A 25,964-nucleotide genomic window follows, 5' to 3' on the forward strand; every position below is an offset into this window, starting at 1 on the left:
CTTGGGCTGCTTCTGCAGAAATTCCTTGCTTCGTGATGGATTCCCCGATAACTTGCATGCAATTAATTTCAGTTTGTTCCCTAGCGGGTGCAGTTGAGTGGGCTTGCTGGGAAGATACAGTATCCCTGTTGTTACAGGTAACAGTCGTGGCTTGTTCACCAACAGGCGCATCGGCTTTGGATACCATGGTTGGGTCGCCCAAACTGGGACAATCATGATCCCTTCCCCCTTGTCCATTTCGATCTTCTGTAAACAACGAAGTATCAGGCTAAAAGGAGGGAAGGCATAAAATCTTTCTTGAGACCAGGAGAGAGAGAAAGCATCAACAAATTTTGCCTCAGGGTCTGGTCTCCATGACACATAACGAGCCACTTTTTTATTGATTCTAGATGCAAAGAGGTCAATTGATGGCTTTCCATAGAGCTTGACAATGTCATGGAAAATCCTTTCCCTGAGAGCCCATTCTGTGTTATCATTAAATTCTCTAGATTACTTGTCTGCATCAACATTATCTTTACCTGGTAAGGAAATTGCTGTTACCCAAAGGTTTCTAGCAATACACCAAGTCCAAATATCACGTAGAATCTCATTGCACCCGAAAGAGTGTGTTCCACCCATTGAATTAATGTAGGCTACTGCGGTGGTATTATCTATGTAAATGTTAACATGACTATTTGTCATAAAGGAGCAGAATGATTTCAGTGCAAACAAAGCAGCTAATGTTTCTAATTCATTGATGTGACAGTTAGACTCACTTTCAGTCCATCGACCCCCTGTTTTGTCTACATTGCACACTGCTCCCCACCCTTCTTTTGAGGCATCTGAATATATGGAAAGTGTGGGATCCCCATGTGATACAGGCTTAAATGAACCTTTGATGTTGTTGACCCACCATCTGAGGTCAGTAATTGATGTATCTGATAACACCATTAGTGAATTGAAGTTGCCCTTGCTTTCTTTCAGAGCTTTGATTTTATCTATTTCTAGGCTTCTGTAGTAGAGCTTAGCATAGTCAACCCCAGGGAATACAGAAACCATTAAGCCGATCACTTCCGAGACTTCTTGAATAGAGGCGTGAGTTTTTGACAATAATGCTGTACATCTCTGTTGTAGCTTTTCAGCTTTTTCTGGACTGGGCCTTACAGTCATGTTAAGGGAGTTTAAGACAAATCCCAAAAATGTCAACTCATGACTCGGTATGAGAATAGACTTTTCTTTGTTTAATAGAAACCCCACTTTAGTGAAAAGCTGGACAGTGTCCTGTACATTTTTACTGCAGTCATCAATTGAAGGCCCTTGGAGGTAAGAATCATCGATGTACCCAACATTCATGTGCCCCACTTGCCTCAAAGCGGAGTAAACAGGTTTAAGCAATTTTGTAAAAAGCCTAGGAGCAGATGCAAGACCGTTGGGAAGGCAGGTAAACTGAAATAATTCCCCCTTCCAAGAGAATTTTAAATATTTTTGGTAGTTCTCATCAACTGGGACAGAATAATAGGCATCTTGTAAATCTACGAATGCCATATAACACCCAGGTGTCATAAGACAAACTGCTGAGGTCAAGCTTTCCATTTTGAAATGATGGTTACTAATATATTGATTCAGGTCCTTCAAATTGAGGATGACTCTATATCCTCCTGTCTTCTTTTGACGAAGAAAAATTGTGGAGATGAATTCTCTTTGATAGTGTTGGGATTTAACAATCACCCCTTTTTTGCTAAGTTTCTCTAACTCAGAATCAACAATGCGTGTTTCTTCCGGATTAAATGTAATTTCCTTTGGAGGAAGCACTTGTGTAGGGGGACGGTCAACAAACTCAACATTAAAACCTTTAACTGTTTTAAGAATCTGTGAATCAGATGTCAATCCTCTCCATTCAGGGAGGAAATATTTCAGTCTACCTGCTGGCTTGAGAGCTGATTCTATGCCAAAGTTAATTGAACTTACCTCTGGTAAGTCCACAGAATCTGGGTTCACTTCTTCTGACCCTTCTGCTTGAGGCCGTCGGAATTCTGAGTGGCATGACCGCGATTTGCGGTCGGTCGCCAGCCTAAAAAATGCTTCTGTTGGCCCCTCACGCGGAAATATTTTCCTCTTCCGCCAGAGGATTGAGATTTGTATCCAAAATGAGTGTGGCTGTGGCCTCTATGATGAGACATGGTAGATGTCACTTTCCGGCCAACCCGGTTCACTTCGGAGATGTCTTTTACTTGCTTAGACAAATCATCCCCGAAAAGTTCAGCAGTCACTGGTATAGACGCTGAACAAAGGTGCTTATAATCAGAGTGAAGGTCCGGTTTAATGAGCTCTTTCCGTCTAGTGTTCAGCTCGGCATTTGCATGTGCAAAAAGGGAAAGGCTATCGATGGCCTCTTGGGCGAGCGCTTTCCCGCCATTTAACTTATTGACATTTTTCAAAATGGCGTCCGCGACGCGAGCGAGAGCTGTCATGCCCTTCACAATGGATGTTTGCACCTTTTGAAAACGTAGGTCTTGTGACCTAACGGAAGGACTGAGGTTGTCCCAGATCAGTTGATTAACCCGAACCTTTGTCAACCCTTCACAGTTTTCCGGTTGTGGGTACTTATTAAGTTTCTCTTGAAGTTTGTCTTCAAGCATGCCGTCCCGAACGAGACGCGTCACAATTTTTGCAAGTTCTTTGTGAATAGGAGGTCCTGTTTCCTCCGACTTTAGGTCATTTTTAACAGTTTCCAGAAAATCCCCAACCGAACTGGCTCTGTTAGATTGTTTCTCGGTGCCTTGTTCTTTGACATTAGTCAAAAGGTCATTGACCGTTGCATCAACATCCATGTCCATGTGCCCAGCGGGCGAAGGATGTTTTGCGGTCGCCTCTCGGCGAAGTTCGTGTTGGGAGGAATTTGACAGATTACTGTCGTTTGGATCACCTTCGGTGACCTCGACCTCCTCTTCAACCACGTATTTCTCAAATGTTTGAGATAAAATAGTCGCCAAAGACTCTGTCATATGTGAAAACCCTTTCTCCATGATTTTTTTGCAAAGCGCTGAGCAGAGCGCTCGCCATGTCGTCGTGGCGGGAGTCAATTATGACTTCAGTCCCGTCTTTGTCAGTGCTGCGTTTTGAGCGCTTATGAGATTTCTCACCCGGTACTGGGTGCACCTCCACAGAAACTTCATTAGAAGTGCCAGAAGGTGATTTAACCGACATTGTACAACCAAAAAAGACCCAGTTTTGCAGCAAAATAATTCAAAACAGGCATTCAAGACCAAAGTAACAACGCACTGAGTTCACGCAGGCGCAATGCTATCTCACGTGGTCCCTCTGTGGGTGACAAGGTGGAATTAATTATTGCTCTCAGGAAAGGCAGTTTTTAGCAAGTGTGAAAACACCAAATCCATTTTGCTCCCGGGGGCTTTGCCCCCTGGAACCCCCGTGCCCCTGTACCTTAAGGCGGCCCCCACACCCCTTGCCTGTGGGGGTGGTTCCAACACCCAGTGCCATCTACTTTCTGTTTATCTCCATCTACTTCAAAACTTTTTGACAACCCTGGTATAGATGCAGGTTTTTAAACATGATTTACCAATCATAATGTGACGATGATCAGACAATGGTAGCCTAAATCTACTTTACTGACTGGAAAGACATTATACACTGATTTACACCAGTATAAATAAGTATGAAGTGGTGAGTAAAATACCTAATAAGTAGGGTAATGGAAATTTACCCACGAAACAACTCGCAGAGTTTAGTAAATTCCTGAAATGAGGGGGACATAGGTTTTACAGCATTCCGATTATTTTGATCCTGTAGTCTCGGGATAGTAAATCGAACATTCGAAAATCGAACTCAATCAAACTCAATCACTGGATTGAGTTCGGCAGACTTTCAGTGAGTTCAATTTCCAAACAAATCGAATTCAAACACACAAATCGAACTCAATCGAACTCCATCCGTCTGATTGTGTTCGATTGAGTTTGGAAACTGAACTCAATCGAACACAATTTAATTGATTGAGTTTGATTGGCTCTAGTAAACCTATACAAAGCAAGCCCATCAAAGCAGGTTTTTCTTGTGCTTTGTTACAATTTATTCAATATCGGAAACCCCATTTATAAACTGTCTACGGCAGTTTATAAGAGAACAGAACAGAACAAAGCTATCATTATTCCCGCGGGCGTATTCCGAAATTGTCGCACCCTTTCCTTTTTTAGCTAACTTACAATTGCAGAATGACAAATCGAAGGGTTACTTTTATGCAAAAATACAAGCAAATTACTAAAAAACTTCGCCATCCCTGACTTCAAAGCGGCATTCCTGGTAGCCTTTTTACTACGCATTTGAAGCTTACAATCCACAGGGCGTCTGAAGCCATTTCTACATAATTTCTTCGTTTACGATAAACACGTGCGCTACTCTCGGGACTGGAGTAACTCGAACTTCCAAGATCTGGTTAAGGATTTTCAAAGCCTCTTTTACACAAATCACGAATTTGAAAATCGAACGTTTGATTGGGTTCGATTGATTTTTTTTCTTTTCTGTGAGTTCGATTTCGTTCGATTGCCTAACTCAATTGAAGGGCTGGGAGCATAACCGACTTATGTTGAATTTCAGCCCGTTTTTCAATGTAGCTCGGATTTGTCCAAACTTTTGCATGTGAACTGCAATTCGATTAAAAACCATTGTCCAGTATTTTTTCACGCCGCTTTGTGTTTCGTATTAATGCCATTGAGAAATTTTACCATCTTGTAAAGATATATCGGTAACATTATAGACACTGGATGACCAAAAAGACAATGCACTGAGGATTAAATACTTGTATTCAATATACACTCGTTGTCTTTGAAACACGGCACAGGAAAGCGGTGTTTTTCGCGGGAGCAACAAAAAGAATGCTGTCACGCTTTTATTTGATTCTGTTACAAACTACTACGTACATGACAGGAATGTCCGAAATGTAAACAGTTACATTCTCCAAGAGAAAATGTGTCCATTTCCTGGCGTAAAATCCAGCTTTGTCCCGTTTGTCGACATATCACTCTTGATAACGCAAAATACTAGCATTCTACACGATTAACAGGATGTAGCCATTTCAACGATTAATAACGATTAACAACGATTAACGGCAGTTCAATTAAAAGGTAAAGACTATCTATTCTTTTCACAAGCAGTCAGTGTTAACCGTTGAAAATCTATGTTAATCGTACTTTTATTGAATCATTGCCTTGAAATTGTCAAGTTAATCGTTACATACCGAATTTCAAGCCTGGCAAACCACAACTAAGGCTTGCAAAACACCTTGCACATGGCGGGATTTGCCTCTGATGCTCCCGCGGGATTTGATAATCGAATTGAAAAATTCGCTTCGGCACAGTCGTCACTACCAAGGAGGGATTCTTTGGACAACATTTCCACCAGTTCCTGTGAACTACATTCGTCAATTTCATAACTTTTCAAAAGATCCATAGATGTTGTGCGTTTACAAACTTCACCAAACAAAAGAGAAACCAACTAGCCAGTACGATAGGCAAGTTGTTTATCCCAACTGCCTTGATCTATTTTGGGCTTGTTACAACCCGCAAAAGCAAACCATGATAACATCTCAAACGTTACTTATAGAAACAACAACTGGTGCGACTAAACACAGCACGTGGACAGTGGAAACTTTTAGCCTACCAATAATTTGGAAAACGACTCTGATGTGGACAAAACCTATAACAAAATTTGCCTTCCAAGCGCGTTCACTTGTAGACAAGCAAACTACCAAATCCCCCTCCCCCTGACTCAATTTTGTCTTTTGGGTCACGAACAGTTTCCTGGCAAGCATCACTTCCCACATCAACATTGCATAAGGGGGAGCGGGGGAGGGAGAAGTAACTGTGGTAGAATTATGAAGGGAGAAACAGTAAGTGAGTGGTTTTTTGGCTGTCTGTGTTCGGTTATCTTTGCATAGGGGGAGGGGGTGGGAGGGAGAAGTAAGCAAGTGGTTTTTGTTCTGTTCGTGTTTGGTTTTGTCAAGGAGTTTTGACCACGATTGTAAAACCGCGAAATGTTTTCCAAACCAGGGAGAGCCAAAATTCGGACAAATCCGTGCGAAATCAAAAGCCGCGCTCAAATTCGACATAAGTCGGTTATGCTCCCAGGCCTTCAATTGAACTCAATCAGAGGATTGAGTTCGATTGAAATTTAGTTCGACTGGGTTCGATTTACTATGCCGGGTGTAGTACGGGCATTATGCAGCATTTTTGAATGTGGTTTCAGTATTTCATCAATATTTTTCTTGATATGGCAGGTTCAACCAGCCCTCAATGTCCTCTTCAGAAATAAAGCCGCCCACAAAGAAAAATATCTGTGGATTTGTTTCAGCATTTTCTAACCATGGGCAAATCATGACAGGAAAATTATGGCAGAGGAATTGCAAAGGGCTAAACAGAACATCCCTCATTCACCTGCCATAATCTGACGTTGACCCAAAAGTGGTAATTAATATCAAGTTCGACCAAAAAATAAGTTCACAGAGTAAAAACTAACTTCCTGAAATACATACATTTATTAAGATTTCTCTGGGGTAAACTTGCAGGCCCAAGGTCTTTCAACATGATTAATGTTGGCTATTATTAGAAAAACCTGTGTCTTGACACTGCAGTGAAATTGGCTGTACTATCTGACCATTCAAGTTGCAGATTGAACTCAGGATATTCATTCTGTTTGCGGCGATGAGATATGTGAACTGCTTACTTGCCAGGAACTTTTTTTTTTCTGCTAGGGCCTGCCAATGTGAACATGGTCATGTACTGTCCAAGCAAATAATTTGCAGGAAAATATTACCCAGTTATCATGAATATTGTGACATAATATTCCCGAATACAAATTATATACTGTTTGGCCATATCATACCTATACATGATGCAGAGGTCAATCAAAGCAGAAAAATAATGTTGACAATCTCGGTTCAAGGGCAACTTTAATTGTACAGGTCTGTACAAGAATCTGTCAACATTTTCAACAAAGTTGCATTCCTTTTTAACATTGCCAAGATAGTTGGAAGGGATCAAACACAACAGGAAATCTTGGAACAAGAGATAGAGCATTTCAAACAGGGTAACAGTAGTCCTTACATAGATTTATTGGAGAGTATTGCTAAGACTATAGACAACTGCCAGTGCCGACATCTTGCTAATGTAGTGTGGGCATTGGGGAAAATCAAAGACAAAGATAACAGGCTAATTCAAGTTTGCAAGTCTGAGATTTTGTGCCGTGATATTTTGAGTTTTAAGTTTGCAGAAATATGCCAGATTGTAAACGGGTTTGCAAATCTGGGTATCAAAGCACCCGAAGTGTTTGCAAATTTCCAAGAAGCCATTTTATCTGAGAAGCTAAGTAGTAAAGAACTTAAAGACCAGCACATATCTGGAATATTGATGTCATATGCTAAAATGAACCACGGAAGTAAAGAACTTTTTGACTATTTTCTGAGAGAAGTTGTATCAAGGGATATGTCAGTCAACAGCCGTGCTTTGGCAGACATGGTGTGGTCTTTTGCCAAGAAAGGTGTTGATTCCAACAACATATTCAGCCTGGTGGAAGCTGAGGTCATCAGACGAGGTGCCTCTAATTTTGAGAATGTTGACATGGTTAAGATCCTATGGTCATTTTCCACTGGAGGCAAAGGAAACATTCAACTTTTCAACCTCCTGGACAGTGAGCTTATTTCAAGGGGCTTAAATAACTTTCTAGATATTGAGCTTGTGGAAATTATATGGTCATTTGCTAGAAGGAATGTTATGAATGCCAAAATCTTTGATGTGGCTGAGAGGGAAATTTTAAGTCGTGGAGTAAGTGGCTTCAGGACACATGAACTTGTACTTATTCTGTATTCATTTGTTCGTGCCAAAAGGGATGGAGTGAATATCAACTTTGTAAAGAATATTGAAGCAGAGTGATGCTTAAGAAGTACAAAGGAATTTGACAGTGGTCACTTGAGTCAAATGATATGGAGTCTTGGTAAGTTGAATATGTCAGAGTGTGAACTGTTTGACGTTGCTAAGGCAGAAGTACTGAAATGCAACATGCACAAGATGTCTCGTGCAGAAAAGCTTATGCTTTTACGAGGGTTTATTAATGGCCAGAGAGGAAGCAAGGAGCTATTTCAATCCCTATATTCCTCCATATCAGCAAAAGATTTATCCAATCTTAATGAAGCTCAGATTTGTGAGTTTGTCTGGTGTTTTTCTCTGGCCAACATTCAAGCAGACAAACTTTTTGACTTTCTAGAGAAGGAGATCTTAAACAGCGTCAAGTATCATTTTACCAGCAAGCAACGCAGTGTGATACTGAAAAGCTTTCTGAGAGCTGGAAAAGGCTCAAAGGCACTTCTGAATTTTCTTAAACATGTTTAGCTATTTTACTCACAACAGTTGAGCTACTGTAAAGGAGTCATTGCATTGAGAAAGGACTGCTTAAAAACTTCCATTTGAGTGAGTCCTCAGTAGGATATTTGTCCCCAGACAGCTCAACATAATGAAAAGTACCACCTCAGGAAAGTACTACTCCAAGGCTTCAACAGTTATTATTTGAATGGTCACACTAGGATTGCATTTTGCTCCAGCAGAACTTTGGAGCAGTGCACACTGTACTTTGCTTTTGTTTAATTTCCAATGGTCGGTAAATTTCTTATCAACAAATACAGGGTCAGATGCAAATGACTTGTGCACTGTGTCAGCCTTGCAACAAATATACTGTTGTTATGAAATGATAATGCATTTTAGATGCTTCTGCTTATTAAGTTAAATTTAAGGACCGGTTTCTTTAAACTTAAGTAAGGTCTTAGCCAACATCTAACTATTGTTCCTACCCACTTAAAACCATTGGCTACAATCGTTGGACCTTGTGAGACATACACAATACAGTGAGCGGTCGATCTCAGCAGTGGGCTGCAAGCAATCCCTTATGATAGTAAAGCAGTGAACAACGTGAGTGGGCACATAAATTGACCCCCGTGTGGAGACAGGATATGCTTCTTTTTCAGTTTCTTCCATGTGGTGCATATGTTTGAGGAGAACAGTTTTTCCATGCGGTCGCATGTTTTATTCATTTTAGAATCCAAAAAAATAAGGGACTCTTCATAGTCTATCCAAATTCAAACCACGAAGGAAACCAATCAAAATCTGCCTATCCATCATTAATAAACACAATCTTTCAATACAGTGAAACCCCTTGAAAAAGCCACCATCATCAGAATATATAAATATGATGTTCAAAATGATGTAACTGTCAGGTTATCTACAGGACAGAAGAAATTAATTGGAACAGGATCAGAGATGAGATGCACAAACTGTTTTTGTTTTTTTTTTTTTTAGATAGCAACTTTGGCTGTGTAAATTCTTACAATGATAATAAACAAAGCTCATGCAGTTAAATTTCAACAGCCAGCAAAATAGCAGCCCATTTCAGATAAGAAAATGACTGGATGTTAGTTTTGGACAAAGAAACAGCTTTTACATAATATTATTACAGTTTGTTCATATCCACAGTGTCAAATTAATTTTAGTCTGGCTCTATTTTTTCTCTCTCCCTAACTTCTGCAGCTAAGATAACATTTAGATGAGGCCAACTTTATTTTGACACTCTAACTTAATCATCTATACAGCTAGCTTTCATCAAGGGCTTGTTACCATGCTTGTACAGTGAATTGATTAGTAAAGGTTATATTTAGTATACATACATACATACATACATACTTTATTTATTCCAGAAGCAGACTATATATACAGATAAAACTAAGAGGAAAAGTACTTCTAGAAAAGGAAGTTTGGAGGTTAGCCCTATGCGAAAACTCCCTCAAATAAAAGAAAAACAAAAATAAGTATACATAAATCGAGATCTTTAGAGTCAAATATTCAAATACATTTTGAGCTTAGATTTAAAATGCTTAAAGCTATCAGCTTCCACTATATCGCCAGGTAGTTCATTCCAGAGTTTCACAGTTCTAACGAAAAAAGAATGTTTATAACAGTTAAGTCGTGCTGGTTTCACATAGAGCTTGTATTGATGATTTGCCCTTGTAGACCGAGTTGTGGCGAAATCATAAAAGTCTTCAAATTTTAAATGATAAAATCCAAAAACTATCTTATAACATTCAATTAAAGATAAATAAGTTCTACGGTCGGAAAGAGTAGGCCATTTTAGTAATTTGCATCGGTCTTCATAGGACATTTGTCCTTTGCGTTGGTTTAAAGCAAGTCTTGATGCTCTTCGCTGTACATTCTCGAGGGCATGGATGTCCTTAACAAGGTAAGGACACCAGACAGGTACCGCGTATTCCAATATTGGCCGAACAAGGGATTTGTACAACATAGAGAAGACATTAGTATCGGCGGTGCCTACCGAGCGTTTAATGGAACCTAAGACTTTGTTCGCTTTGTTCACAGTAATACCAATATGATTACCCCATGAGAGATCTTTAGTTATTGTAACACCGAGATCTTTAAAATTATGTACGTCTTTCAGGGGCTTTTCTAAGAAATAATTGGTTTCTGACCTATCTCGGGAATGCGTAATTCGCATAGATTCACATTTATCCGCGTTAAAACGAAGCTGCCACTTGCGAGCCCACTCGCTAAGGTTGTTGAGATCATCCTGAAGAATCTGACAGTCAATAATCGGATCAATTATCTCTCTGTAGATCTTCGTGTCGTCTGCATAAAGTTTAACGGTAGATGATATGCATTCAGTTATGTCATTGATATATAGGAGGAACAATAAAGGCCCAAGGATGGTCCCCTGTGGAGTTCCGGAGGTAACACACGACCAGTCAGAACAAGATCCCCTAACGACTACACGTTGTTTGCGCCCCACCAAAAAATGTCTGAGCCAGTTGAGTAGAGAACCGTCAATGCCGTTACTTTTCAATTTTAAAAGCAACCGCTCATGAGGAACGCTGTCAAAAGCTTTGGCAAGATCAAGAAAGATGACATCGGTAGGAGTGGATAAATTTCGAGATTTCGCCCAATCATTAAAAGTTGATAATAATTGAGTTGCAGTGGATCTTCCTCTTAAAAAACCGAATTGGTTGTTGTTGATAAGGTCAATTTCGCGCCAAAACTTAATCATCCTATCAAAAACAATTTTTTCACCGATCTTACAAGCAATTGAAGTAAGGGAAATTGGACGGTAGTTTTCCCTCGAAGATTTAGAACCTTTCTTATGTAGAGGTGTGATATCTGCATGTTTCCATTCATCAGGTAGAAGGCCAACAGAGAACGATTTGTTTATCATATGCGTCAACGAAGGTGCTAATTCCAGTGCACACGATTTCAAAATGCATGGAGCGATATGGTCAGGCCCAGGGGACTTGTTGGGCTTGAGTTTTAGAAGGTGGCGTTTAACCTCATTTACAGAACAATCAATTCTCGCAAGCTTCTTGTCAAAAGTACAATCCTGTGTGGGAAAATTTACATGATCTTCGGTGGTAAACACCGAGGAAAAGTATGAGTTCATACTTTGAGCAATACTGGAGTCGTCTGTCAGAACAGATCCATCTACATTCAGAGAGATGAGATTATTAGTGCCTCTTCTCTTGGACTTGACAAAATTCCAGAAAGGCTTCGGGTTATCATTTTCCTGCAGATCAAGAGCTAGTTTCTTTATATACGACCACCGAGCGGTGTTGCAAAGTCTCTTAACAGAATTGTTGAGTTGCCGATATTTTTCCCAAATAGTAGCTGTGTTACTTCTACGCGCTCTCTTGTACAATGATTTCTTCTTTTTGCACAAAACAATAAGTTCCTTGGTAATCCAGGGGGCGTTGGATTTCCTTCTATTCTTGCGTTTGGGAATACACTCGTCGACTGCTGTAAATAACAAATCTTTCCAGCAAGCCCAATTGTGATTAATATCGCTGTCGAAGAAGGCGCAATGCCATGGAATATAGGATAACAGTGATCTTAGGTTATCCCAGTCGGCTTTACCATAGCAATACAACAGCTTCTGTGATTTGCGCTGGACGTAAGGTGTACCAGATAATAAGAAAGAGATAGAGTTGTGATCTGAAAAGGGTTCTCCGACAAACAAATTGTTTATAAGGTCGGGCGAAGTCGTGAGAACTAAATCTAGGATGTTCGAGTCTCTGGTAGGTTCATTTATTAATTGTGTCAGGAAATTGTCTTGGACAATGTCCATCATGAGCGTGTAAATGTCAGATTGCCGCAAAACTCTGTTATTCAACCAATCAATCTCCGGAAGATTGAAATCGCCAAGAAGAATCAGCTCGTTCGTCGAAAACTCTTGTAGAGCAGCTTGCAAGTCTTCTAAAGGCTTAACATCGTTATTGGGTGGTCGATAGAAAACTCCCAAGGTGACTTTGCGGTTATATGAAAACAGAAGATCGACGAAGATGAACTCTGAGTCGTTCTGTGGAGTGTCGCGGAGAACCGTTTTGATATGGTCTCGCGTAGCAATTAATACCCCGCCTCCATGACGTCCATTGAGCTTTCGGTCCCGTCTAAAAACCGAAAAGTCACTAGGAAAGATTTCACCATCAGGAATTGAGCTGTCCAGTTGAGTATAGATAAAAATAAATTATACTCTTGGGACGTTGTAAAATTTAATCCGAAGGACTAACAGTTCTCAATGTGCAGTTCCAGAAAAAACCATACGCACCCCATGAAAGGTCATCAGAAATTCCTAGGGGGAGGGAATCTCAAAAGCAAAATTTTAGAAGCAAAGTATGAAGCTAAACCGGAATTTCCAGGGGGGACGGGGGTGCAAAACAAAAAACCTAACGTGGGGGGGAGTATGGATATTTTCGGAAACTACATAATGAGTCAGTGTTTTTTTCTAGCTCCTGGTCCTCAAGGTCCATTTTCTTCTCTTTTTTTGCCAATCAGTATCAGAACTTACCCGCTTGTGTTTTAGGTGAACATCAAAAAAATCTTATACAACATACTGATACATACATACAATGAGAGCTGATGTGGACCTACAGTAAACATAATACTATCTAATTGAAAACACATTTAGTAATAACAATATAACAAAAAATAAATAAATAAATAAAAGTACAAATCCAAGAGAGGGTTAAAAGAGCTAATATTCAAGTAAATATGTAAAATATATGCAGGTTACCTAAAAATTACTAAAAATATCTAAAATCACTTAAGGACGGTGCCTACTATTGTTACTGAGCATACGTTCTGCGCATCACGAGATACTCGGGTTTCCTATGGGTGGTGCTTACTAATACAGGAATATTTTTGCGCGGTTTTAAACTATGCGGAAAAAGCAGAACTTATTAAATGCCTTTGGTGTCTCAAAAGAAAATTGGGGGTAACCATGTATTTTTCAGAGAAAATTAAGCTTCAATTTGGGAAAAAATCCCATACATTGCTTTATATTTTGGCGCATTTTAGAGATATTGTTGCTTAATTATCTCTGAAAAATGCGTGGTTACCCCCAATTTTCTTTTTGGATTCCAATAGGCCTTGCTAAGATCTGTTTTTCGCGCATAGTCATTAACCGCACAAAAATACTTCGGTATTAGTAGGCACCGTCCTTAACTTCCCCTGGTTTGAAACAGTTGAACAGAGCTGGGTACAAGGTATTGCGATACCTGCAAATAATAAAGTTAGGCAGAGGGAAATAAATTACGGATGGGAAAAATAGAAAAAGAGGAGCCCTGCCTTAATTAATCTCTCCACTTTGAATGCCATGGAAAAGGGAATTGTCTCACAATCAACACACCCTAGTCTGAAATGTCAGCCGTCTCCTCCCCATAACCTACACGGCTGACATTTCAGACTAAACACATCCTTAGCCCTGTCATAAACTGTATGTGGAGGATCAAAATGTAGGTAGAGAGACATACCAGCACAAACAATGAACAAAGCTCATGCAGTTAAATTTCAACAGCCAGCAAAGTACCGTACAATGTGTCCAATGGACAAGAATCCAATCCCATCTGCTTGTTGTTAAGGATGCCAGAATAAGCTCTGGCCTGGAGAGCCAATTGGATCATATGCACACAAGTTGTCTTATCTGAGGTCCGATGCGTGTTGTCCATAGTGTCTGAAGTCCAGTCCGAAGGCCTGTTCAATTTTTCCAGTGGCCACGCAAAACAAGATGGCGGGAACGCACTCTCATTCTGAACGTAGGGTAACAGAGAGCAGAGCGTTGCTTCTGGTGAATAAGCCTACCTATGAGAAGCGGGCCACCGCTGAGAGGTCAAATTTCGCGGAAATGACCGAGGCCTTTGCGATCGAAATCGGAAGGAGAGAGCACCATGACGATCGATCGAAGCCATGCTGCCGGTGACAACACGAGTGAAGGATGAGAGAACGCGTCAACGGGTTAGCAGAAGTTATTATTCGCAAAGTACCATTTCGTTTCGTTTCGTTTCGTTTCGCAAAGTACCATAAGCCGCGTGGACATGCTCAATTGGGAGTGGATGTCAACAGAAACGATAACGACCGATAACTCCCTGAAATCGCTTCCAGTCGACTTGAAAAACAGACAAGCAGGAAACAATACAACAACGAGTCAAGGTAAGTCAATTTTTTTGAGAAATCGTTCAAATTTCTACGGTTTTAAACAAAGCCGTTGGTTTCCCATATAAACCTATATAAATTCAAATGTAACACAATACGCTCGGTACTGATCGCTACCAGTCACGTTTATTTTGTAACATGAGCTTGGGCTGCCTGTGCATGGAAAAGGGAATTGTCTCACACCCCTAGTCTGAAATGTCAAAATGTAAGTAGAGAGACATACCAGCACAAATAAAACTTATTTATTTTTGATTGCTTCTGAGAGGGAATTAAGTTCATTTTCTTAAGACGGACAACATTACCAAAACGTTTGGTAGATCACCCTGAGAAGACATCATCACGGTAAAAATAATTTGTTCAAAGAGCATCGCAATGCATTGATACTGTTGCCGTTGACCTCGTTCCCATGGTGAGGTATCGGTGCAAGGAGGAAAGTAGGGATCTTTCGAACAGCGGCTGGAAATCGAGCCCAGGATTTTGACAGAGGTGGAAAGACGGTTTTTTAGTGCTGGTGAGTAGACTTTCAGCTTATAATAATGTCTCGCTCACAAACACGCGCTTTCGGTTTTCTAATGTCACCTGAAATTGAAGGCAAGTTTGAGGAAAGAGCTGAGCAAACTGCCTCGCGAGGCGATAATTTAGCTCAACTGTTTCATTATGTGTGCGGTGTCGTTTTCGTGAGTTTTGCGCCTTGCGAGGCCGTGAGGAAAATATCTATCATGTTTGATACTTGAGATTTCGCCTCGTGAGGCGAAATTATCACGAAAACTCAACCGCACACTTGAGGAAACAGGTGAGCTGATTGCCTTGCTTGGCCTTGCGAGGCAGTTTGCTCAGCTCTTTCCTCAAGTGTGCGGCAGGCTGTATAATCTTTTGAAACGAAACGCTTTGCAAACTTGCTTACTTGATCAGAAAGTCCTACATTTTCAAGTGTTGGCTAATTTACGTGAAAACGCTGTTATTGCAGTATCACAAATTCGAAGGTTTTATGGTTGAAGTTCGCATAACCAATCGATGCCATGAATGACAACAACAACAACAACAATTTATTTAGGTATTTCCATATCTATACATGGCATTACCTTATACAAACTAGAGAATTATATAATTGTGTAAACCGCTAATACAGTTTCATAAGCTATATAACTTCTTATATCTAGAGTTCATGATTTCATAGACAAGAGCACAAACTGATCTACAAATAAATGGGTCAATACTATTAAAGAGAAACAAAATTTTTGAATTAATATCTAGTTGTTCAAAAAATTGGTATTTTCTAGTTATTTCATCAAAAATTTTGATTCGAAAACTATCATAAAATGTGCAAAAGAATGAAGCGTGGGACTCGTTTTCAACATCATTAGCTTGGCAAAAAGTACAAATTCTTAAATTTTCAGGAGTCTTGGGACAGTATATCTTCCAGTTTCAATATAAAGTTGATGGTTTCCTAAGCGAAATTTATTTACAGCGGTTCTATGGAGAGGATTTATGATAGCATCTAAAAATACAGATTGTTTAGTGTCAGTTTTAAAAAAGTGGTAAAAGCTCAATTTTCTGTTTGAGTTAAGAAGTGAGAGTTGATGTTTAATTAATGCTTTGCGTATATTTTGATTGACGTGATTTATACAGGGCTTCTGATATTTTGCGCGGTTGCGGAGCCGCGAAATTGAATCCCGCGAAATTCACAAAAAAACGTGTAATATCGCGAAATTCATTAAAAATCCTACCAAATACATGTCGTTACAACATATTTGAAACTTATCTTGGCTACTGGGGCTGTTTACTTTCCATAAATGCAAATTTATCTTAAAATTTCGTAACTGCGACGAGTAAACATAACGTACCATACCTACCAGGCGTTCTTAGATTAATGTTGCAAAAAACTAGGCACAAGAAATGAGAAGACTTTTCGGTGACACTATACGGAATGGGAAAGGAAACTGCTGTCTGTAGTAATGCAGGCACGTGTTTAATCGTACGTGCAGGACACGATCGAAGACACAACAATGTTTTGACTTCACCAATGGATTTGAACCTTCGATCACGACCAATCTTGCCTTGTAAACTGCAAAGCAACACAAGAGATCAAGGAGAGAAAAGAAATTTATTGCGTTGCTGTGTTTGCCTCTCAATTGCAGCTGAAAAAGGAGGATAACCGGCTGGGCGTTTCGAAAAAGCTTATGTTTTTCTTGTAGCTCGAAACAAGTACAATTGCCTTGAGAACTGTGTTGGATGAACTTGTGTTTTCTTTCTTGCCCTGAATTTGACATCCTTCCAATATATCTTTTTTTTCTGGAATCTTTCTTCTTGGCTTTCTTCTTTGTTTTTCGGCGAAATTTGCCTCGAAAATTCCCGCGAAATCGGCTGTTTTCTCTGCGAATTTGTCTCCAAAAATCCCGCGAAATTTGACTTTTTTCCCCGCGAATTATCAGAAGCCCTGTTTATAAACGCTTTACAGTTATTGTTATTTAAAACCATGGAATTGGAATTATGCTCTTTGAAGAGCACTTTCATTTTCTGTGACAAACCTGGCTGGTTTTTGTCAGCCAGTTTGTTAGAAATCTGTAAACATTGTTTTGCAATGTTATTTTCTGGTAGAGATTGTAAATGTATTTAGAATTTAAGAATGGAAGTGTCAATATTCAATTTCAAAGATAATCTTCCTAGTTCATTTCTAGCTACAACGTTTGGGCATCGTTTATTTACTCCTAGGGATTGCTGACAAAGAAAAATATGCGTTTTTTCAATTACATCCTTTTCCCAAGTACTGAAATCATCTTTATCATAGATTGCCCATACCTCAGATCTGTAGAGAAGAATTGGCAAAAAGAGTGAATTAAAAAGTTTATTGGTAATATCAAGCGGAACTTTGGAGAAATCTGAATAACGAGAGGTAGCAAAGAAGGATCTTCTTACTTTATCTTTTGAATTAAATTTACTAAATTTAAAGTTTCCATTATTAGAAAAGCTTATTCCAAGGTAAGTGTAATTGTGGACAATATCGATGTTTTGGTTGTTAATCTGAAAGGAATACTTATTAATGATTGATTTTCTAAACTTCTTCTGGAAGATCATTACTTTAGTTTTCTTTGGATTCACAGACAAAAGCCAGTTATTACAATATTCCGAAAGAACGGAGAGAGCATTTTCTAGCCCTCTGGCTGAGTGAGAAATCAAGACTAAATCATCTGCATAAAGAAGGCAGCTTAAACGGGATTCATTTGGTAAAACTATGGGATCTGTGTCTTCTCGGTCAAGTAGAAAAGGAATTTCATTCAGATATAAATTAAACAACATGGGAGAGAGGATACAACCTTGTCTGACCCCTTTGCAGTAATCAAAGAATTCCGTTCTTTGATTTGAAATTTTTATGGAACATTTGGTTTTAGAGTAAAGATTTTTAATAAGATCATAAAATTTTCCACCAATGTTGTATTGGAGAAGTTTGTAAAAGAGACCAGCATGCCATACTGAAGGCTTTCTTGAAGTCAACAAAGCAAGTGTACAGTTTACCTTTGGGAACTTGGTTGACGTATTTGTCAACCAAAGTTCGTAGAGTAAAGATGTGATCTGATGTTCGGTGATCCGGCAGAAAACCTATTTGAGCTTGATGTAAAATGTTTTGATCAAGTAAATGATTTTGTAGTCTCGTATTAAGTACAGAGGTAAATAGTTTTCCTAGACAGCTATTTATACATATGCCTCTGTAGTTTGCCGGGTCATGTTTATTGCCAGATATGTATATGGGGGTTATTATCCCCTCGCACCAGGATTTAGGGAAGAAGCCACTATGTAGTATCAGATTGAATAACTTGTAGAGGGCAGTATTCAGGAATTGTATTCTAGTTTTTAACATTTCATTACAAATTTTATCAGGTCCAGGGGCCTTTTTGGATTTTAGCAATTTCACCATGTTCTTGATTTCCTCAAGTGAAATGGGGCTATTTAGTACGTCGTGGATATCTTTTGTTTGTTCTAAAGTTGATAGATTTGCCCTAAGTGAGATTTCACTTCGGGGAAGTGTGGAAAGATCTGGGTGAGAATGTAATTCTTTAAAGTGTTTAAACAAGTTGTCAACAGGGATGTCTGGATTATTCCTCGCGAAGCGAGGGCAATAAATTTGTCAAGCTGAGCCGGCCCGAGCGGAGCTAAGGCGCGCGAATTCAAGCGAAAAATATATTTATATGGTTCGTTGGAGGTGTCCGCACTGTTGCCTAGCAACAGTGAAAAACAAAGTATGAATGACGTCAGACTGTCTGGCGTCGTCTGGAGCAAAATTTGCATACATCGGGAAAGCTTGCGTGCCGGGTCAAATTTCAACTGCAATGTTCATCAATATTCACTGGATAAAGAACTATCTCTCCAGAATCTTTTCCCTTTCTTCCAGAAATCTTTTTTTGTGAAAGATTACATTGAAGAAATAACACGTTTTGTGGCCGCAGTAAAATAATTTTCCGTGGGAAATAAATTCATCGAACACGACAGCGCTTCACGCACGTTGTTCATTTCGTCGCGTCAGAAATAGATTTTCAACCGCAAACTAGCCTTTAGAACCTCGAAAAGACCATGCTCATAAAAATAGTTCCTATGTTCAGAAACCTTTTAATCTCCTCATTTGATGCTACAATACGAGTAAAAAGGTCTTTCCACCCAGCCCCAGCTTCGCGAGGTTTTGCGAGTCACGTATTTCTAGTATGAAGTGGCGTTTTGATCATTTCCTTTAAGGGATTTGAGATATGTCCAGAACTTTTGGTTGTCTTTGTTCTGAGTTAAGTCCTCAATCTGAGAATTGAAGAGTTGATTTTTTTGTAATCAATTAGCTTTTTAAAATTTTTACGCGTTGTATGATATTGGTGCCTAAGGTGTGGGTCGAGCGGGTTTTTATGCTTTTTGTTCGAAAGCGAATTTAGTTGTTTTCTCAGGGACCTACAATCGTTATCAAACCATTTTTTATGTTTCTTGGGATTCTTTTTCGTGTGAGCTAATCTAAGAGAGTGTAGACATGCGTCATTTATGATATCAGTAAATTGCTCAGTTGCCAAATTCACGCCTTCACTATCCTCAGGAAAGGAAGTATTTTCAAACAATGATATACGTGAAACAAATTCTTCTTGTCGGAGGACATCGAGAAAAACTTCACATGCATTCTGATTCCAGACAATTTGTTTTGGAAGACTAGACATATTTACTCGTGGGTAAGAAATATTTTGAGGCGAAGTTTTCGGAGAAATCGTTACCCAACAGATAAGTTGGGAATGATCTGAGAAGATTGTGGGATCCTTAACTATAAAGTTTTCAATTGAGTTCATTCATGGCTCACAATAAAATAATCAACAGTGCTTATTCCTTTGGGGGAATGGAAAGTTATTTTGCCAAAAGAGTCACCTGTTGTTCTTCCGTTCAGAATTCTCATATCGCATGCTTTGCAAATTTCAAGCAAAGATTTACCATGCTCATTGATCTGAGAATCAAAATTATTTCTTCGCCGAGGGGTGGGTAGAAGGGGAAGATTGTCACCAGGGATATGAGTACAGAGATCGATGTCAACAAAATTTAATGCGCAACCAGTCCTGGCATTTGAATCACCTGCCACTATAACAAAGCCTAATAAGCTATATTTTGCAATGTTGTTTTGCAGCTCCTGAAAAATGTCAGGGTTAAAATAGGGAGAGTCTCGGGGGGGGATAAAAATTGCCCAAAAAAATAGATCATGATCTAAGTTGAAGAACATTTTGTCAAATTTTGACCAGATAACATTTGAATTGGAGGCGATTAATGTGATGCCTTGCTTGAGTGCAGTTTTAAATCCGAGGGCAATACCACCCGTTGATCTACCATTTTCTTTTTGTTATGCTTAGTGCTAGGGATGGTAAGTAATTCAAAACAGGGATACAAAAATCGTCTGTTCTCCACGTTTCCCTCAAGACAATGACGTCACAGTGTTTAAAAGAGATCAAAAAATCATCACTGGATAATTTTTCCCCCAAAAAGAAATTTTTGAACAAGCCTTTTACGTTCCAGCTAGAAAAAGACAGAAGAGCAGACCTAAAATATGACATAACCTATTCAATTGCTTAGCTGGTAAGCAGTAAAGCAACTCATTAAAGTTAATGGACAAAAAACAAAACAATAAGACATTGGAAAGGATATAGATCGTCATTTAGGAGTGACGCGTGAATTCATAGAGTTTCAGAAGTTCCAGCACAGTGTTTATGCTTAAGGATTGCTGTGGAGTCGTATTTGGAATTGCTTGAGAAACAGGAGGAGGCATTTTGGCCACTGCAGAGTATGGAGTCTGCCTTTGATGGGCTTGAAAACTGGGTTGCGCATGCGGATGGTCTGGAGGTGGAGGTGATACAAAGGCTCTGTTCGAAGGACTGGCCATGTGGTTTCCCAAAACACGTGCGTTAGGTGGAGATTGTGCGTGCAAAAGGTGTCTGCCAGAAGGACCATTCGTCTGTCTTGATTTTGTTCTGTTAAAAGCAACATCCTTTAGGTTGTAACCAGTGCTCCGATTTTGCGTCTTTTCAAGTGTTCGTTATCGTGAAGATAATCCACAGGTATGTTATCATTCGGCACAATGTGGACATTAGGAAATTGTGCGCACAGAGAGTTGAGTATAGTGTTAAACTCTGATTTATAGACATCGAAGTCGTCAGCACGCTTGAGTAGAGAAGAAATCAGAATTTTCGACGACGGGTATTTTTGTGATGCAATTTCAAGCATGTGTTGAAAATTGGCCTGACAGGCGCTGAGAGAAGCGCGTTCTATATCGTTTGTACCAACATGAATTATGATGTGGCTAGGTTGGCCAATAGAGGACTCAGCAAGTGTTTTAATAACTGAAGGAATTGTAGGACAAAATAATCGGCGGGTTTCTTGGTTTTGTAGTAAATTTGGCAGTGTCAATGTACTTTCTGTTTGAATCAGTAAGTAGAATTATTCCATCAGCTATGTTAGCTGGCGACTCAGTTTCTGCTTGTCTGACAGGTCGAGTTTTGTTATCAGTTGTAGGGTTGTCTGTACGTGGGGGTGTTGTTTTCCTTTCATCAAGGGTGGCAGACGTATTTTCGACGTGAGGGTTTTCCTGAAGAACAGAAAAACTGTTTGAGTCAGGAACGTCGGCAGGAAAAGTAAATCCCGCATTGGCTTCCGCTTGGTCTGGAACATGTCGATCAACTTGCTCTTGGGTTTTGTTTGACAAGGATTCATCGACCCTGTGTTTAACTACATTCAATTTTCCTTTGAGATTTTTCATTTCAGTTTTTAACTTGTTGTTTTCTGTTTTGAGGTCATCATTTTGTAGCTCTAGCTCTGCGACTCGTGCAGACGGGGCTTGATAATTGGCTTTAGATGAGTTTTCAAACTGCGCAATTTTATCCTGTAGGTCAGAAATTCTGTCTTCTAGCAGGTCTTCATTAGATTGCAACTTCAGAACTGTGTTGATTTCTGTTATTTGACCTTCGAGGTTTGACACAACTGATTTTAGTTCAGCTATGGTGGCACTTTTTTTTGCGGAGAAACCACGTATAGAGTCCAAGGAATTCCGGCGTTTCCTGGTGAGTGCTGTTGCAACAAAAGCAGGGCAGGCTGGTGATGTAGTTTTTCGTTCTGTATTTTCATCCTCCTGCAATGTAGTTTCGTGTTGTGGGTCTTCATCCTTCTGAATAGATAGATCTTCGTGCGTTGCATTTGCCTTTTCCGTCTTTTTGGCCGCCTTTATCTTGCTTTTCTTGCACGGCAGGGTGCCAAGAGCTTCATGAAGGTTTTCTAGTAGGGCTTGATTATAGCCGGGAACTTGATTCGGTTGATCAGTTAGATCCTTGAGAATGGGAAATTCCTTTTTCCGCCCAAAGCTGGTATGCGCAGCCTTGAAACATAATTACTCCAGATTTTAAGTATATATGGATAGTGATCAAAAGTTTGGTATCGTCGGTGGCATAGGACGTGTCTGGGGTTTGGGAAACCACGTTGTAAATCTTGATTTCGATCTCCTGGAAGGTAAAGCCATCGTAGCCAGGTCCATCGATCCACTCGACAAGGTATTCATCGTTGTCCTTTAGAGTTTCGTAGTAACGGAATTGAAAAGACTTGATCCAATGAAGGATTCGCTCCTTAGATGTGATGAACGCCGCACATCGTGCTTGGGCACGGTAAATTTCTAAATCGATTTCTTCAACTTGCTTTGCTTATTTGTTCGATCTTTGAACGAACCTAGAGCATACTTGTTTTGTATCTCATCCATAGAGCTGCTCAACTCCTCAGAGCGAGCAAATCGAGCAAAGAAAACGGGAAATTAGTAGACGGAGATGCGTGGAGCACGTTACATCACTACACGTACACAACTTTCGTAATGGCGGATGATGCTCTGGACTGTTTGCACAAAAACGAGGTCAGTAAGGCCTTGACTTGCTCGCCTAAAACAAAACAAGGTCAGAAGGTTCGATATTGCTGTGTTGAGGCGTAATATTACCTCAATTTAGGTCAATTACTGCCAATAATTTCGAGACAAAAATGCCAACACACTGTTGTGTTCCAGGATGCCAAAGAGTGGCTACCAAAATGTGGACGGAACGAAAAGGTAATTCTTTAAATTTCCTATCGATGACCTTCACATGAAGAAGAAGAAGAAGTGGCTTCATGTGATTAGAAGGGATGAAGGAAAACATCTGGTTTTCCCAACTGGGACACATTCATGGCTATTTACAAAATAATATATTGATCTGGGAGATAGGGGGCAGAATATCTCCTACTAGCACTTCTTAAATGTAGACATCTCAGCTGATTTCAGTATGGATGAGACGGAGGAGCTACTAAGTAAAAGAGGGAGTGCTAGGTCTTTGAATCAGAAGAATGAATTTTAAACGGTCATGTGTAGACGGGTTTCAATAAAGTTTGAAGTAGGCAGCCAGTTTGAGAAGAGTAGGGGATGGTATTGACAAGGGGCCACAAGGCCCCTCTTGCTAGGGGGGTCTGGGTGCATGCCCCCCCCCCCCCCCCCAGAAAAATTAAAAATCTGGAAGCTCTGAAACACTATTTCCAGCATTCTGGGCATCAAATTGAGTAGAAATAGAATTTCGATTTTTTTGGTTTATTTTTACAATCATACTGATATGTTTGATAAGCTGAAAATAGCCGTTTGGATACATTTCCTTGAATTTGAAGGCCACAGTCGATGAAAAGAATGAAGTTGAACAAAATCATCCTAAATAGCATCAAAATGACAAGATACTATGATTGAAATGTGGCAATTAAAATCACTTAGTGCACATTCAGTTAAAATTTCTTTTACAACTGATCATGAGTTTAACAGACTGAGAAACTGTGATCAAACATCAATGTACGAATCTTCTTCACTCTCTATGGTAGCTGTGAACGGCTAAATTGTTTCCGCATTACAAAACGCAAACAGAAGTTCGTCGTTCGAGATAGCTCCAAAATGGTATTAACTAAACTCCTTAGGTACCACGGAAAGGATTTTGCTGACTAAACTCGATGGATGTCAATGGAAAGAAAAAGGGAAAATTCCAGACTTGTCAAGGTACCGGGCAGGTGTCATGAAACGTGATAAGATCGGATATTTTTAAGTCTGAGTTTTCGATCAAACTTTAGTTTTAAAAAAGAAAAAACGCTTTGGACCTTGAGAGTGTTTTGTTTTCATTCAAGTGAATATGGTTTTCATTTTAGAAAATGCAGGTTTCATTCAAATTTCAATTTATCAGCACCATGACATATCGTGAAAATGATAAACAAAATGATGGTAATTACATTACGTACATTTGCAGTTTTCCACGCAAGGCAATGGTGAAAAGTTTAGAAGTGGCTGAAAAATTGGCTGAAAACAATTTCCTCCGATTAGTTGTTGCAAGAGTGTATCTTTGAATTGACCAAGAGTGGTATCTGGGTGGCCTGCTTTCTGGTACAGGATGTTTGCATTTAGCACAGCAACCTCAAGCATGACCAAACCGGCTTCTTTTCAAAGGCAAAAATTGCCTGAATTGGACTCTTCCCTTGAATTGTATCAAAGTTTCATCCAAAGATAAATTCTGTGATAGTGAGTATACTGAAGTAAACCTTGGAAACAGAATATTTAGAAATGGTCCTATTTTCTACAGTTTATCGCTATTAGGATCTGCAGGAACTGGTGCATTGTCATTGTTTACAAAATGCATAAGCCTTTGAATTGCAAGGTAGCGATCTCTAGCCATTGTGTTTGCGAATAATGGAGTATTAGTGACTGCATTAGAGGACCAGTACCATTTGAGGTTGTTTTTTTTTTTTAAGTAAGCCCATGGCCCATGTGAGACCAAGCTAAGCTTTCAACTCAGGGACACCAAAATTTTTTTTAGACTGCCTAATAAATCTGCATCAAGTTCACTTTTGCAACTTAAGCTTCTGGTTCACTTGCCTGATCTTTCCCAGGCTCAGCTTCATCGGTTTCTGCGTTGTCAACATTGTTTTCTGGTTGACCTTGGCCATAAAATGCTGAAATCTTTCTTTGTTTTGACACGACCTCGTTCAGCTTGATCAGTCACCATCTCACAAGCCCATGGGTTTCAATGAATAAAACTCCCTATAGCGATTACTTATACTAGTTCCCAGGGACCTGGAGTGTGAACGGCCATTATGTTTATGTCAGACTGGACTAGTATTCTCCGCATTTGGGTTCTGGTTCTTGCATATTCTCCCCAAATTTTAAATGGGATATTGCTTTCAAAAGATTTTGAACAAGGAGAAATCACAAATTCCTTGCATCTACAAAATTTGAAGTGCGCCAAAATGACCCAGGCAACGAATTTGAAGGGGACATTTTTGCTCAGACTGCGCCAATCCCGCAATGGCACGCTCTAGATCAGACACTGGGTAAGGTGTTAGGTTGCTAGGTGGCAGCTGTTGTATACATGGCTTTGGGCTGGTGTGATCTGGTGTCATCGCTGCTGGGGTTAGACCAGTTAGTGGCTTCGCAGGGGATGGTTGCGGTGGCAGCTCTGCTTGTGGTGGATTGGAGTTGGTTTGCTTGAGCGGGCTGTGTGGCAGCATGGCAAGGTGTCGCAGGTCATTGTCGATGGTGAGACGAGGTGGTGTGGTCTGTACTGGAAGGTATTTCCTCAAGAACTTGTGGTTGGGGGTGCTCATCCTTCCAGAGCGGTCAATGCGGATAACCTACTGGTCGAGTTCTGCTCTATGCAATGTGTCAACTTCAACAGTGAGCGGGATCTTCATAACATGGGTCAACTTTGTGTACTTTAAAAAGAACACATGAATATTTGGTGAAGGAGAGAAGTGGTTGATAGAACAATGCTCGAAGCATTCAAAAGCAAATACAAGTCTACTAGAGTAATTACTGATTGTACCAAAATTAGATGTGAAATGCCCAGTAGGAACTCTTCAGTAATCTGCTAGATTATCATTACAAATAACCCTGTATTTGCATGTGAAACACAA

The 25,964-nt window shown here is 39.8% G+C and overlaps 1 long non-coding RNA gene and 2 pseudogenes across 2 annotated transcripts in view; 2 read left to right on the top strand and 1 right to left on the bottom strand.

Moving 5' to 3' along the window:
- Positions 1-186: 186 nt before the first annotated feature.
- Positions 187-3,305, bottom strand: LOC146454770 (uncharacterized; annotated as a pseudogene). The gene is made up of 2 exons (XR_014859169.1): positions 1,948-3,305; positions 187-268 (listed from the first exon to the last, which is right to left on the bottom strand). The product of XR_014859169.1 is annotated as an uncharacterized LOC146454770 (transcript).
- A 3,387-nt stretch (positions 3,306-6,692) lies between these two features.
- On the top strand, positions 6,693-8,686 carry LOC146454771 (uncharacterized; annotated as a pseudogene).
- Positions 8,687-14,969: 6,283 nt separating this feature from the next.
- Positions 14,970-25,964, top strand: part of LOC146454772 (uncharacterized) — a 132,426-nt gene continuing 121,431 nt past the window's right edge. The window contains exon 1 of the long non-coding RNA XR_014859176.1: positions 14,970-15,030. This is a non-coding gene — a long non-coding RNA (uncharacterized LOC146454772). The remainder of the gene's footprint in view (positions 15,031-25,964) is intronic.

The sequence above is a fragment of the Pavona decussata genome, unplaced genomic scaffold (assembly GCF_977016875.1).
Source record: "Pavona decussata unplaced genomic scaffold, jaPavDecu1.1 SCAFFOLD_300, whole genome shotgun sequence".
Lineage (NCBI taxonomy): Eukaryota > Metazoa > Cnidaria > Anthozoa > Scleractinia > Agariciidae > Pavona > Pavona decussata.